The 13,881-nt window shown below is 48.3% G+C and overlaps 3 non-coding genes across 3 annotated transcripts; all 3 read left to right on the top strand.

Moving 5' to 3' along the window:
* The first annotated feature begins 738 nt into the window (after nt 1–738).
* TRNAT-AGU lies at nt 739–812 on the top strand. Its single transcript has one exon. It is a non-coding gene; the product is annotated as a tRNA-Thr (tRNA).
* Nucleotides 813–10,328: 9,516 nt separating this feature from the next.
* Nucleotides 10,329–10,403, top strand: TRNAT-CGU. Its single transcript has one exon. It is a non-coding gene; the product is annotated as a tRNA-Thr (tRNA).
* A 3,011-nt stretch (nt 10,404–13,414) lies between these two features.
* Nucleotides 13,415–13,484, top strand: TRNAA-UGC. The gene has a single exon. It is a non-coding gene; the product is annotated as a tRNA-Ala (tRNA).
* Nucleotides 13,485–13,881: the final 397 nt, after the last annotated feature.

Below are 13,881 nucleotides of genomic sequence, written 5' to 3'. Positions count from 1 at the left end.
TCCCATCACCACAGCTGGAAGGGAGAAGAGGAAAAACTCCCTAAAATGCTGGGAGCAGCCCTGAGAAAAGGAAGTTTGTCAGTGAGATCAGTAGCAATAACTATGAAATGAAGGAGTGCTTTCTCCTCTGTGCCGACATGGCTGAATTGTGTTACTGTACTGTGAGAATAAGCTTTAAAATATCCTGCTCTAATTTCAGGATGGGTCTGTAACCATAATCAGTCTCTGTGGGAAGTGGCCTCTGGATAGTGATCTTTGGGAAGAGCTGGCTGAAGAGCCTTCCTACTCACCAGAAGATCCTGGATTGGCCTGCCAGTTCTTCCTTGCTGAACCTGGCTTTTCTGTCAGGCTCCTTTCTTTTATTTCTTCTCATGAAAAGAAAAGACCTCACTGCACAATCCTTGTTCAAGACACAGAGACCCTTCCTTGCAGCTAAGTCTTGTGGAAAGTGTTAAGTGATAAATCTGGAGCTGATGAAAAGGTTACCATGACTCAAGTTGAGCTGAAGCTGCTGTGAGTGAAACACAGAGCACTAATCAGTATCTGATCATGGCAGCTTGTGGGAGAAGTGCATGTTAGAAGCCCTCTGTCAACTCAGCTGTGGCTTTCCATGCACAGAGAGCCAGACAGCAAAAAGTCTGCAAGTCTTGAAGGAAATGGGGAATGTCTGTACTTTGGAATTTGAAGGTGTAGTCTTGGACCATCAAGTGTAGTGGTTGCAAAGGCTTTTTTGGAGAAGGCACTATGGCTTAGCTGGCTAAAGCGCCTGTCTAGTAAGCAGGAGATTCTGGGTTCAACTCCCAGTGGTGCCTTGCTCTCTAGCTTTCATCTCCTTTGCTCACATTTTCCTGTGTCTTTCTAGGAAACAGAAGAGACCTCCCTTGACAATCCAAGTAATTGCTTGTGAAGGAAAAAGCTTCTTTCCAGCAGAGCGTTGGAGAGAATCAAATCCTCACTCTGGACTTGATCAAAAGGCTATTGGCATTGGCAAGGAGGTTGCTCTGGCTGCAATTTGCTGTGACAGGAGAGCCTGTGTTGGGCGCCCATGCAATTCGCTGAGGCTATCTGTGCACAGAGCCCCTTCTAGAGGGTTCTCTGCAGGGCTTGCAGGAAATGGAGAATGACTGTCCTTTCACCTTTCATGTTAGTGTTGATGAAAAATGGAACAGTTAGGGGAGAAGTCCCAGAGCGTGGCACCATGGCAGAGCTTGCCAAGAGAGCTGCTGGATAAAGAGCAGATTCAGGATCCAGCATCCAGTGCTGCCTTGCTGAACGTGCCTCCTCTTGTCACCTTTTGGTCAATCTTTTTTGTTAATGGAGAAGCCCAACTCTGGCTAGCTATAGAAATGCTTGCAAAAGAAATGGGTCTTTTTGCTGACAACTGTCAAAAGGAGGCTTTGGATAAACATGGAAACAAGGTCAAGGTCACTGAAACTCATCTTGCATGTGCAGCTGTTGAAACTACAAGGCAGAGCACTAAGCACAGTATTATCACGGCTGGTCACAGCAGGATCTCTGTGTGGTGGGATCCACGGGGTACAATCCCAAACTGTGGAACTGCTCTGTCCTCATATCTCTCCAGCCTGGGCTGTGTCTTACAATGCTGCACTAATGACAAGCAGCAAAACCCCCTCCATGGGCTGTGATCACTCAGCCAACAACATGCAGCAATGTACCCAACTAAGTGGCATGAATGCTCTATAAGCCACTCCTCAATTATACGTAGAGAGACACCAGCATATCTCCCCAGCCCTCAGCCTTGCACCTCAGAAATCTACCGTCTTACACTGCTCAAAACCTCTTGAAAAGTGCAAGCTCATTAATTAATTCACCACTTCCTCAAAAAGAAAGTGAACATGCACCAGCCTTTTTAATCTGAGCAGCTTTCCCAAGCACTTTGGACAATTTCCCAAGTAAGTATAAAACATTAAAATAAGTTTATTAACTACAGAAAGATAGATTGCAAGTGATTATAAGTGTTAGGCAGAGAGGTCAAAGTTGGTTACATAAATGAAAATCGAATCTCAGAGTGACATTCTATACTTTTGGGGGAGAAGCTGTACCACCCATATTCCTCATTTTCATATAATCGTGATCTTACATATAGAGCATGACTTGTAAGGTATCAGGGGAAAGGATATGATCTGCTGAAAGTCATTTCTCTACCCATCTATGTATACCATTCATGCGTATGAAGTTATGAGAATTGTGTAGTGTGGTTGTCACTATGCTGTAAATTGGGGGAATCAGCCATCACCTGCATGAGGCCACAGGAGGGGAATTGCTCAGCCTTGCTTGGAGAGACGCAGTGATGCTCACCTGACTCTGAAGAGGGCCACAAAGCCAATGGGGAAGACAGGACATGATAAAAGGAGAGACATTCGCTATGATTTCTCTCTCTCTTCCACCTCCACCTACAGCCACCACCACACCAAGCGACTGAAGAGCTGATCAAAGGGGAGACCCCGGCTGAAAAGCAACCAGCCAGCCTGTGGTGAGAAGCATCCAAGTTTGTAAGGGCACTGAAAGGGTTAAGATCAGCTTAGAATGTGTCAAGTATCAGAGGGGTAGCCGTGTTAGTCTGGTTCTGCACTTCTTGCATCCGAAGAAGTGGGTATTCACCCACGAAAGTTCATGCTGCAAAAACATCTGTTAGTCTATAAGGTGCCACAGGATTCTTTGCTGCTTAGAATGTGTTTTGCTTTTATTTCACAAAAACAGCGAGGAGTCTGGTGGCATCTTAAGGACTAAGAGATTTATTTGGGCATAAGCGTTCGTGGGTCAAAAACCCACTTCTTCAGATGCATGGAGTGAAAATTGCAGATACAGGCATAAATATATATTGGAACATGACATGAAGAGAGTTATCTTACAAGGGAAGAACCACTGTTGAAGGCCAATTCAGTCAGGGTGGATGTGGTCCACTGCCAATAATTGATGGGGAGGTGTCAATACCAAGAGAGGGAAAATTGCTTTTGTAGTGAGCCAGCCACTCCCAGTCCCTATTCAAGCTCAAATTAATGGTGTTAAGTTTGCAAATAAATTGTAACTCTGCAATTTCTTTTTGTAGTCTGTTTTTGAAGTTTTTTGAATGGCTACTTTTAAATGTTAATGAATGTGAAAGTGTGAATGTGTTAGTGAATGTGTAAATGGATTACTGCTTGTGCAAGTCCCATATGGTCTAGTGGTCAGGCTTCCTGGTTTTTTTACCTAGGTGGCTTGGGTTCAATTCCTAGTGTGGAAGCAATCCAGAGCTTTTGCTCAGAGGGGAGGCAGGAAATGAAAGGAATGGGAAGGGATCCTGCCAGCAGGGGAGTTGGACAGTGTTCAGAGGGGATCCCAGAAGTGGGGATGGGGGGCAGACATCTGAAGGGAGATCAGGAAAGGATTCCAGCTGTGTGGGAAGTTGACACTCTGGAGAGCACAGGCCTGGCATGGGGAGTGGGAAGAATGACTCTGTCCCTCTAAACTCACCACCGGCAGACTAGGCAGGCTTGGAAGAATTATGTGTTTGTTGGTGAATGTCATTTTCTGTGTAAACACACAACCCAATGGCAAAATATTTCCATCGATAATAATCAAAATTGACAGATGGGCAAAGTAAGAAACATGCTGCTTGAGAACGTGTCCTGTTCTAATCCTATAGAGGTCCCTTCTGCCTTAGGCACCACCATGTGGGTTTTCATTTCCCTCCCCATTTTCACACAGAGACACAATTTCCTTTGCACAGACCCATGAACAGCAAAACCTCCCTGTGTCTCTGGTCTGAGCCAGGGCATTCGATTCCATTGAAACCTTCTCTCCTGCAATGGCAATGCTCAAACAGAGGGGACGTGTCCACCTTCCGCCCACCCCCCACCCCCGACAGTGAGATATTCCCTCTCCTCTTCATGTTGCTGTTGTTATACCATGAGTCATCAAGGATAGAATAACAAGCTGAGTTTACTCCAATGTGAGGAAAGCAGGGCCGTCCTTAGGATTTCTGGTGCCCTAGGCGAGATTATTAAACTGGTGCCCCTGTGCCTGATCTGCTCTTAGCAACACAAATATAAGCATACAGTATTGGAAAACTTGCCACATTCACGTTATTAAAACCAGTTTAACTTAATTAAGCACACTGTAATGCTGATGCACTAGCACTAAAGAAGTAGCACTATAGAAAAAATTCTGATTTGACAGAAAGATGCAAATATAATTTTTTTTATTTGTCAAAATTTTATTGGAAATTTATATGAAGAGGTATTGAAACAAAGATTTGTTTTTAATTAAAAGCAATCTTTCTGGCTTTTTTCGCTGCAAAATCAGTTTAATAAGATGGGTTTCCAAACAATGGGAAAATATAACCCTAGTTTTACTGCTAGGTAAAGGACAAAGTGACCAAAATGAAGTCAGCACAGAATCATCTCATCTAGATTAAGGTAGCACAGAAATGTTACAGAAGTCCTATTGTACGTTATTTTTGTTTGGAAAACATTAGCAATAGCAGCACATTCATATGATAAAATACATGATAAATCACTGCCTCTAAAGTTCCATCAAAAACTGACATTTTCACAGCTCTAGCATGATCTGCTGTTCAGATTCTTCACAAGGAACTGTCCCTGGCCTTTTTAACTCATATTAACTATGTATTTACTTTATGAAAGTTGAAGAAAACATTGTGAAAATGTAAAACATTGGCTGCCCAACTTCTGGGCTGGCAAAAGCTATACTGACTCACAGGAAACAAAAAAAAGCAGGAGAATCTTAGTACAACATATGGTCAGTCTATACCAGGGGTCGGCAACCTTTCAGAAGTGGTGTGCCAAGTTCACTGTAATTTAAGGTTTCTCGTGCCAGTAATACATTTTAACGTTTGTAGAAGGTCTCTCTCTATGTCTATATTATATAAATAAACTATTGTTATTATCTGAGGTCCTGGCCACTGGTCCTGCTCAGGCCACTGCCAGCTGAGTAAATGAAACCCCAGACCGGCAGCGGGCTGAGTGGGATTGGTGGCTGGAACCCTAGACAAGGATCCCAGGCCCTGCTCAGCCCGCTGCTGGTCTGGGGTTCTGACCACCAACTCCTGCCAGCCAGGATCCCAGCTGCCAAACCCCCTCAGCCCGCTACCAGCCTGGGATTCTGCTCACCCAGGCTGGCAGGAGGCAGAGTGGGGCCGGTGGCTGGGCTCCTGACTGGCAAGGGGCAGGCAGCCGGAACCCCGGAGTAGCAGTAGGCTGAGTGCTGCCTGCACCCCAGACTGGCAGCAGACTGAGCCACTCAACCCCCCACCGACCCTGCTCAGCCCGCCACCAGCCCACTCAGCCCGCTGCCGGCTGAGTGAATGGAACCCCAGGCTGACAGCAGGTTGAGTGGTTCAGCCGGCCTGCTCAGCCCGCTGCCAGCCTGGGGTTCCTTGGGGGTCCTCAGGCCAGCAGCGGGTGCTGAGTGGGGCTGGTGGCCGGTATCCCAGCTGGCAATAGGGCAGCAGCCGGAACCCCAGAGCAGTGATGGGCTGAGCCGCTCAGCCTGCCGCTGCGTACCATCAAAAATCAGCTCACCTGCCACCTTTGGCACATGTGCCATAGGTTGCTGACCCCTGCTTTATACACTAGTAAGGAGATGAGCATATTACAGTTGTTGGAGGGCTCTTATCAGGAGTAACAGGCTATAGGAAAGTCAGTCAACATTTTTTGTTTCTCTGATGAAAACTGGCCCACTCCCTGCCTCAAACCAAACCTGTCACTAATAATTGTCAACAACTTAATTTTCTGTTTTTGGCTAAGATATTGATTTTTTAAAAAAAAAATATTGAAATTGGATTCAGGATTGTTAGCAAGAATTTTTGGCAAACAAATTTTGTTAAATGACAATCTAAATGGCAACACAGTACTGCATTCATGCTTGGCTCACCCCCCAGCCTGCTGGTCCAACAGCTGCAGTAGACCCCAAAATCCACCTCTTGGGGTGCAGAGTGGCAACAGCAGCAGCAAACCCTCAGGTCCAATCACACGCCAATGGGCACCACCACCAGCCTTACGGACCATGGTGAAGTTAGCACAGCATCTGATCTCAGGGACAGGTCACCCATGGAGCCACGGCAGCTCATCCTGCCCTGTGCAGCTCCCCCCGGATGAGATGGATCGCTGGCAGCTGCCAGCCCAGGGGAGAGGCGCTCCCCAGCTAGGGTGACCAGATCCAGATGTCCTGATTTTATAGGGCCAGTCCCGATATTTGGGGCTTTGTCTTATATAGGCACCAATTACCCCCACCTAGAGTGACCAGACAGCAAGTGTGAAAAATCAGGACAGGGGGTGGGGGTGGGGGTGGGGGGTAAAAGGAGCCTATATAAGAAAAAGACCCCAAAATTGGGCCTGGCCCTATAAAATAGGGACATCTGGTCACCCTACCCCAACCCCCTGTCCTGATTTTTCACACATCTGGCTAACCCCAGCCCAGCCCCGTGTGACATTCCAATCCTGGCTCACTGCCCAGGAAGTGAGTTACTTTCACTTTCATTCCTCAGCAGGCAGCCAGCCTCCTCCCCCCACCTACCCCCCAGCACCTCACCCAACCCAGCCCTGACAGAGGGGAGGGAGGAGAGAAAGAGGGATGCTCCTGGGGAGGAGGGAGAAAGGAGGGGGTGCTCCATGGGGCAGGGCGGGAGAAGAATGGATGTTATGGGGGACAACAAAGGATACTGGTTCCAGAGCCGCAGAGCCTGCCTCACCTCACCTCAGCCAGGGGGAAAGAGTCACACTCACAGGTGAGCTCCTTCCCCAACCCCTACCCCCTCCCCTTCCCAGAGACCCCAGCAGCCCATCCCCTCCCTCAGCCTGTGCTGTATTCTGCTCTCTCTAGGACCCAGCAGCCCTGCTCTTACATGCTCCACTGCTTCCCTTCTGTCCAGGCTCCCGGCAGAGCCGTGCCCCCAGACCTAGCGGTGCCCTAGGCGGCTGCCTATTCTGCCTATGCCTAAGGACGGCCCTGGAGGAAAGAAAGGAGCCACCAACTCCCTGAAAAATCTCAGTGCACAGAGAAAACCTGCCCTGCTATTGGACACAACACCATTAAGGCTGGTGATACGACGGGAAAAGGGACTGTCTGAATTGTCAAGGCAGGGAATGAACAATCTACAGCAACATGATTAACCACAGACACACGCTAACCATGCTCCAGCCAGTAGGGAAATGGGCAGGAATTCTTGCTGTTCAGCCATGGCCACACGTACAGAGCTGCACAGCAGTGAGTGTGCTGGGGAAGCTGGTCTGAGCGAACAATTGGAAATGACCCTTCAGTGAGAACAGAGCCATAGTGTAGAAAAGCCCCTGTGTTAAGTGGTTGTGGCTGAGGGCTTATGGAGCTGGGCTAGAAAACCATGAGTGTCTTTCTGTGGAGGCTTGATTCTTGCCAGCAAGGCAAGGCTGGTGTGTGGTATCTTCATGGTTGTACTTTCAGTGTCAGATCACCCACAGTGCGCCAAGTCTAGACGTATTCAGAGGCTAAAGACAAGTCAACATTTCAAACATTGAGTCTATGTCACTGCAGCTCAGTAATGGAGATGCTCTATGCCAGAGTTTCTCAAACTTCCTTTCACTACAACCCCCTTCTGCCAAAAAACTTACTACATGGTCCATGGGAAGGGAGGGAGAAGGATGCCATATCTTATACTGATATGTGCCAACTTCTCATAAACTCAAGGCCGGATCTGTGGAAAGAACGTCTCCCTACAGATGGGACTAACACAATAGGAACAGGGATTCTTTGTTCAATCTGCAACTCTGAATAAGACACAATTCTTTAGTTCTTAGCTCCAACACCTGGCAATTTGCTGACCAGGCCTATCTTAGCAAGCAAGGCTTTCTGTTTACCCAGCTTTCTCTTAGCTGATCACGATTTGCTAGGCCTCTGGTCCCTTGACCATACTCTGGAATTTGGCTCTGGAAAAGAACTGGCACAATCCATAGAGCAGGTTGTTATACAAAATGCACATGAATTTTAACCCTTCACATTCAGTAATGGCAAAGTTCTTGGTTCAGGCTTGTAGCAGTGATGGAATAAACTGCAGGTTCAAATCAAGTCTCTGGAGTCCATCCACAGCGGGGATGGGTCATTCAGTCCTTTGTCTAGAGCTTCAGTTTCTATCAAAGTCCCTCCATAGGTATGAAGCAGGATTGAAGACAAGATGGATATGAGGTATCAGCCTTGTATAGTCTCTTGCCATGTGGTCTTTGCTTTCTTTGTCTGAGGACACTCTATCCAGCATGTGGCATACAAAAACTTAGAGTTCTGTACACAGGCAGGTCCCTGCGTACCTTGCTGAGTCACAAGGTGTATCTGCCTTCTCTCGATGGGTCAATTGTATAGCTGATGGTCCTTAATGGGCCATCAAGCAGGCTAGGCAGAACTGACACCAACTTGTCCGGCTGCTGGGGTGTTCCCTGGAAGCAGAGCACAAGTTTGAAATAAAGGCAGCATAGAGCCAATATTCATAACGTCAACTACAAAAATGATACACATCTAGAGATAGCATCATTATAATCAGCCAATCAGAACCTCTCCATAGACCCCTTACACGACAACCTTTCTATTATATTGGCTGCAAATATAGAACAGTGGTCCCAACGGTGATCTATACAGTTACAGATTATGTCAATAACGTCACAGGAGGTGACACGGCATCAGCGAGACTGATACTGGAATAGCCTCCAGTTCTGGTGTCCTTATTTGAAAAAGATGTTGTGAAATTGGAGCTGGGTCAGCAAAGAGCCACCAAATGTTCTGAGGGCTGGAGAAAAATGCCTTCTAGGGAGCTATTGAAGGAGCTCAACCTGTTTAGCTTATCAAAAGAAGATTGAAAGGTGACTTCATTGAAGTGTTGAAGGGCCTTAATGGAGAGAAAAGATTGGGTATGAAAGGGCTCTTTAATCTCGCAGAGAAAGGCATAACAAGACCTAATGGCTGGACGGTGAAAAGAGACAAATTCATATTACAACTAAGGCACAAAAATTCAACAGCGAGGATATTTCACCACAGGAACAAGCTACCAAGGAAAGTGCTGGATTCTCCATCTCTTGATGTCATTTAATGAAGACTAGATGCCTTTCTGGAATGTGTTTGCCCCAAAAGTAGCTATTATGTCATACAGGAGGCCTGTGATATGCAGGGGGTCAGATTAGATGCTCTAATGGTCTCTTGTGGCCATAAAGTCGACTAATTTCTGAAAAACTGAGTGTAGCATTGGGAGCAGCGTCTGATGTTTTCCTGTCTAGCCGACTTGCTTCCTAGGACGAACGCTCCTTGAGTGGGGTGATCCACAGGGAGTAGCTCAAACCTCCAAAGTGCCTGGCCAGGGGCAGGACATTAGCACAGCAAGGGAGGGGTGTGGCAGTGACATCACAAAGCCTTTTGCAGGACCTCAGACTATTGGTCAAAGGTGGTGGGGAGGTGGTGACCTCACAGAGAGATGCTGACATCAGCCAGGCAGGACAGGGGCGAGGGGTCAGGGAAACCTCAGAGACCCCTGTGGCTTTGCTTCAGCAAGTCTCCTTCTCCAGGTCTCTCTTTGAGGATTGAGAGCGTATTCGGGTTCACGTACGTGAGTGCCAGGAGGAACCTTTTTCAAGTTTTCTCCTTCCCTTTTAGTGATTTTAGTAGAAAACAGACGTCCCTGTTTAGAAGGTAAGGGCCTCCTCCAGGGAAGGGGTGTCTTGGGGGTGTCACTTTTAGATGCCGGTGCCCCTCAACAGGTAAGGAAGTTCCCACTACCCTGCTCTGTGTTCACAGGGCAGGAGAGAGCAGCATCCACGGCAGTGATTTGCTCTTGGCTGCCGTAGCAGAGCAGCAGGCTCAGCTGTCAGAACTTCCCAGAGCGATGAAACGGGAGGGGCCCATGGCTCTGTAGCAGGAGTGCAGGGCAGGCGAGTTCACGGCGGGCATTGTGGGATACTGGAGGAGGCCAGTTATGGTGATATAATGAACAGCAGCGTTTACTCTGTTACTTTAAGTTTGCTGCAAAAAGCTGTAGACCTCTCATCGAAGTCGTTTTATTTTGTCAACAAAACAGGGCAGTTTTGTCGCCAGACGTGGCATTGCAGTGTGTACACCAGCCACAAGCTACCGACCGAGAGAGCGTTGTGTGTTTTTCACACACCAGAGCAATATAATTCTGCTGAAACAACTTTGTAGTGCAGACCTGGCCAAAGATTCACTCACACACAGTTTGAAAGGAAAACATCACCTGCTCCTCTGCTTTCCAGAATCCAAAGACAAGCAAAGCTTGTCAGGCCCTCGTGGTGATGGCAGAGAGTCAGGTGTGGGCAGACACTGTAGTTTAGCTATCAACAGGCACCATGGCTTAGCTGGCTTAAAGCATCTGTTTCGTAAACAGAAGATACTGGGTTCGACTCTCAGTGGTGCCTTGTTGACTGGTTGCTAGGGCACCTGCTTTCGGCTACTGTCAGAAAACAAGATTCAGAGCTAGATGGGTGTTTGGTCTAGCCCAGTGTGGTTTTTCTCATGGTTTAAATTACACTCACAGGCAGTGATAATAGAGTTACTGAAAGTTTGGGAGTTAGGAGTGGGTAGGTCAGTGGTCCAGTCCCCACAGAGATGACCCTCTTCCTCTGGGACAGGGGCAGGTCTGAGCTCTCACCCAAATGCTCATTGTGGCTGCCAGAATCTTTGGGCAGCTTGTTTAGTTTACGCCAAAGGTTGAGTCCTGCTTTGTGCACCGTGTGTGAGAATGAAAATCCTAAGCCGCCCTTTGAAATAATGAATGCAGCAGGATGTGTTATTGTCCCTGCCCCAAAGCAGACAGACCAATGGAGAAATGCCGTCAAGTCCAAGGTAACACTCCACTGCCATTTTATCTTTTTTGCTTGCTAAACTCCTTCTTATCTGCCCGGCCCAGGCTGTCCTCTGCCTCAGCTGCTGCTCCCGGCCTGCTCTAGAGTCAAACACGCAGGGCCCCCAGGGGAACAGAGGCTGGGACAGGGCAGCAGCCTGGGTTGGGCTGGGAAGATGCTGGGAGTTCTCGTTCCCTGAGAACTGGCCCAGCTCCTTTCTCAACAGCAAACAAATCAATTCCACGTCCCCTCCCCAGAAAAACCAGCCTGGAGCCAAGGGCAGCAGGGGACGATTCCCTCCAGTTCCCACCAAGGCAGGAGAGAACCCAGGGTGTTTCTAGAAGAGCTTATGGAACTGACGTGGGGAAACCAGCCTTTAATAACAGGCAGTTCCAGTTTAAGCTAAGTGTTTTTAACAATTTCTACAACAATAAATAACCCTTTAATCGTAGTGTCACCATCCATAAAATTGCTTCAGCCTCCTAAGTGCACAACTAAACATCTCTTCAAATCCAAGGGAGTGGAGATCAGTCAATGTTCATAGTCATCCCACATAAAAGAACCATGTTGTGGTACATACTGGCCCCATCATGTGGCCATGGCCTTTCCCTCCTCCTCCAGAGTCAGAATGTGATCAGCTCACACTGAGGGGGTGCAACACCCCTCCCTTGGTGTCTATGCCAGAGCTCCTATCAGCTCAGTGTCCTTCCTGCAAGAGTTGGCTGCTGAGAGGGTTGCAATGGGGTAAATGAAGGCAGAGGAGGATTGTTCCTCATGGGTTTTTTTGTGTGGCTCTGTGATCCTGCTGGAGGAAGCATCATTTGTGTTTGTTAAATGGCTATTAGCCAGGATGGGTAAGAATGGTGTCCCTAGCCTCTGTTCGTCAGAGGATGGAGATGGATGGCAGGAGAGAGATCACTTGATCATTACCTGTTAGGTTCACTCCCTCAGGGGCACCTGGCATCGGCCACTGTTGGTAGACAGATACTGGGCTAGATGGACCTTTGGTCTGACCCGGTACGGCTGTTCTTATGTTATGTTCTTATGTTATGTTCTTATGTTTCAGTGGCTTGGGTTGGGCTCAGGTTGTGACCCTGAGTACAGGGATTCCTGCAGTTTCTGCTCTTAGCCCCTCAGGGAATGGACAAAGGAGCAGCTTCAGAAATTGGATAGAAAGTAGCCTAAGAAAGTGTAACATAAGTGAGAAGAAAAACAGCATTATCACCTACCTGGTGGTCTAGTGGTTGGGATTTGGCACTTTCATTATCACGGCCTGGATTCAATTTCCAGTCAGGGAAAAGTGACTTTAAACCAAAAATGCTTCAGTCATTCTTCACTTGCAATGTAAACAAATCCATGGTATTTTCCTGATTCCCCATCTTCCCAGTGTCTCCATGGCAGGGCTGGCTCCAGGCACCAGCGCAGCAAGGAGGTCCCTGGGGCAGTCAATGGAAAGGGGAGGCTTCAGCAGCAATTCGTCCCTCTCAGAGGGAAGGACTTGAGGCCAACAGCAGCAGAGGTAGAGCTCCAGTTGACTGCAGCTTTTTTATTTTTTTCCACTTGGGGTGGCAAAAACGCTGGATCTGGCCCTGCTCCATGGAAGACAATTTGTTAAATCCCAGATAAGTGCAGTTCTATCAGTTCTCAGCCTGAGTCCTTAGGTCTTAATCCTGAGGATATTGTCCCACCATGGGCCATTTCCCGCCTCTCTTTCCTAGGGAAGCACAATTTTCCTTGCACAGACACAGGAACAGCAAGATCTTTCTCTGTCCCTTGTGCAAAGCAGGGGGCCAAATTCCATGGAAACAATGGACAAGCAGGGGGCCCTGGGCACATCCAGCCCTGGCTGTGAGATGTTCCCTCCCCTCTTTCTTTATGCCCCTGTTGTTATTTCATGGATTGTCTGGGATGGGGGAAAAGCTGAGTTCACTGCAGGTGGAGGGGAAAAAGGACCCTGAAAGTCTTAGGCCCCAACCCCTGCTACCAGGATCACCGAGGTGCTGGGAATCTGCATGGGAAAGGGACTGTGTGAATTGTCAAGGTGGGGAATGAATAACAATCTACAACTAGATCCACCTCATTAACCACTGACACAGGCTAATCCTGCTGCTGATAGAAGGGAAACTGGGAGTGATTCTTTGCTGTTCAGCCATGAAAACAGTGACCCAACTGCACGGCAGTGAATGTGCTGGGGAAAGCTGGACTTCACAGGCAGATGGAAAGAGCAGATCCTAGAAACACCTGGAGCTCCCCACAGCACTTCTGCCACCAGGGTCAGGTGCTGAGCGACTCACAGTGCCCCCCGACACATTACCTTCTAGCAGGGGGTGGCAGCACCCCCCACCCAATGCAGGGGAGAGGGCTGAGTGTATCTCTGCATCCTGAGCCCAGGGCATCCACTCTCTCTGCCCCACACATCAAATCTGGCCCTGCTGCAAAGTGACCCCTAAGAACCAGCAGCCTCCAGGACAGTAGGTTTGGCCCTCAGAGCAGGGAATGTGTCCCCCATGCTGCTCTTAGGCCACTGGGTGCTCTGGAAACAGGAGGGCTCTGAGTATAAGCTACAGCACCCATGGACCATCTGAGGAGGTAGCTCAGTGGTAGAGCACATGCTTTGCATGTATGAGGTCCTGGGTTCAATCCCCAGCATTTCCAGGTTCTTTTCACCCTGCTGCTTTGCTCACGCCCAGAGGGAATGTGGCCCTCCAGGAATTTCAATCCTGCTCAGTGAGGGGTTAGTGCCAATTGCATGGAAGGTCTGGGGGGGTTTCTGCTCCTAAGTCTCCTCTGTACATTTAAGATTCTCACCTGCTGTGCTGCTTGGGACAAGGGTAGATGAGAAGGGAGAATCCTCCTGCACTGGAGGGAAAGGTCCCATCTGCACAGACTGAGAGGCAAAGACTAGACTTATTTCTTGTCTGGGCCCAATCTTATCACCTGGTATAGCCCTTGTTCCAGCTCAGGTGATAGCTAGGGGATGTCTCATGACTGCAGCTATGTTTGTTCAGTTCCACCCCCTTATACAGCTTTGGTACAAGGCAGGAATTTTTTG

This window comes from Mauremys mutica, unplaced genomic scaffold (assembly GCF_020497125.1).
Source record: "Mauremys mutica isolate MM-2020 ecotype Southern unplaced genomic scaffold, ASM2049712v1 Super-Scaffold_100100, whole genome shotgun sequence".
NCBI lineage: Eukaryota > Metazoa > Chordata > Testudines > Geoemydidae > Mauremys > Mauremys mutica.
Note: the sequence above shows the minus strand (reverse complement) of the source record. Positions and strands in the feature narration are given on the sequence as shown.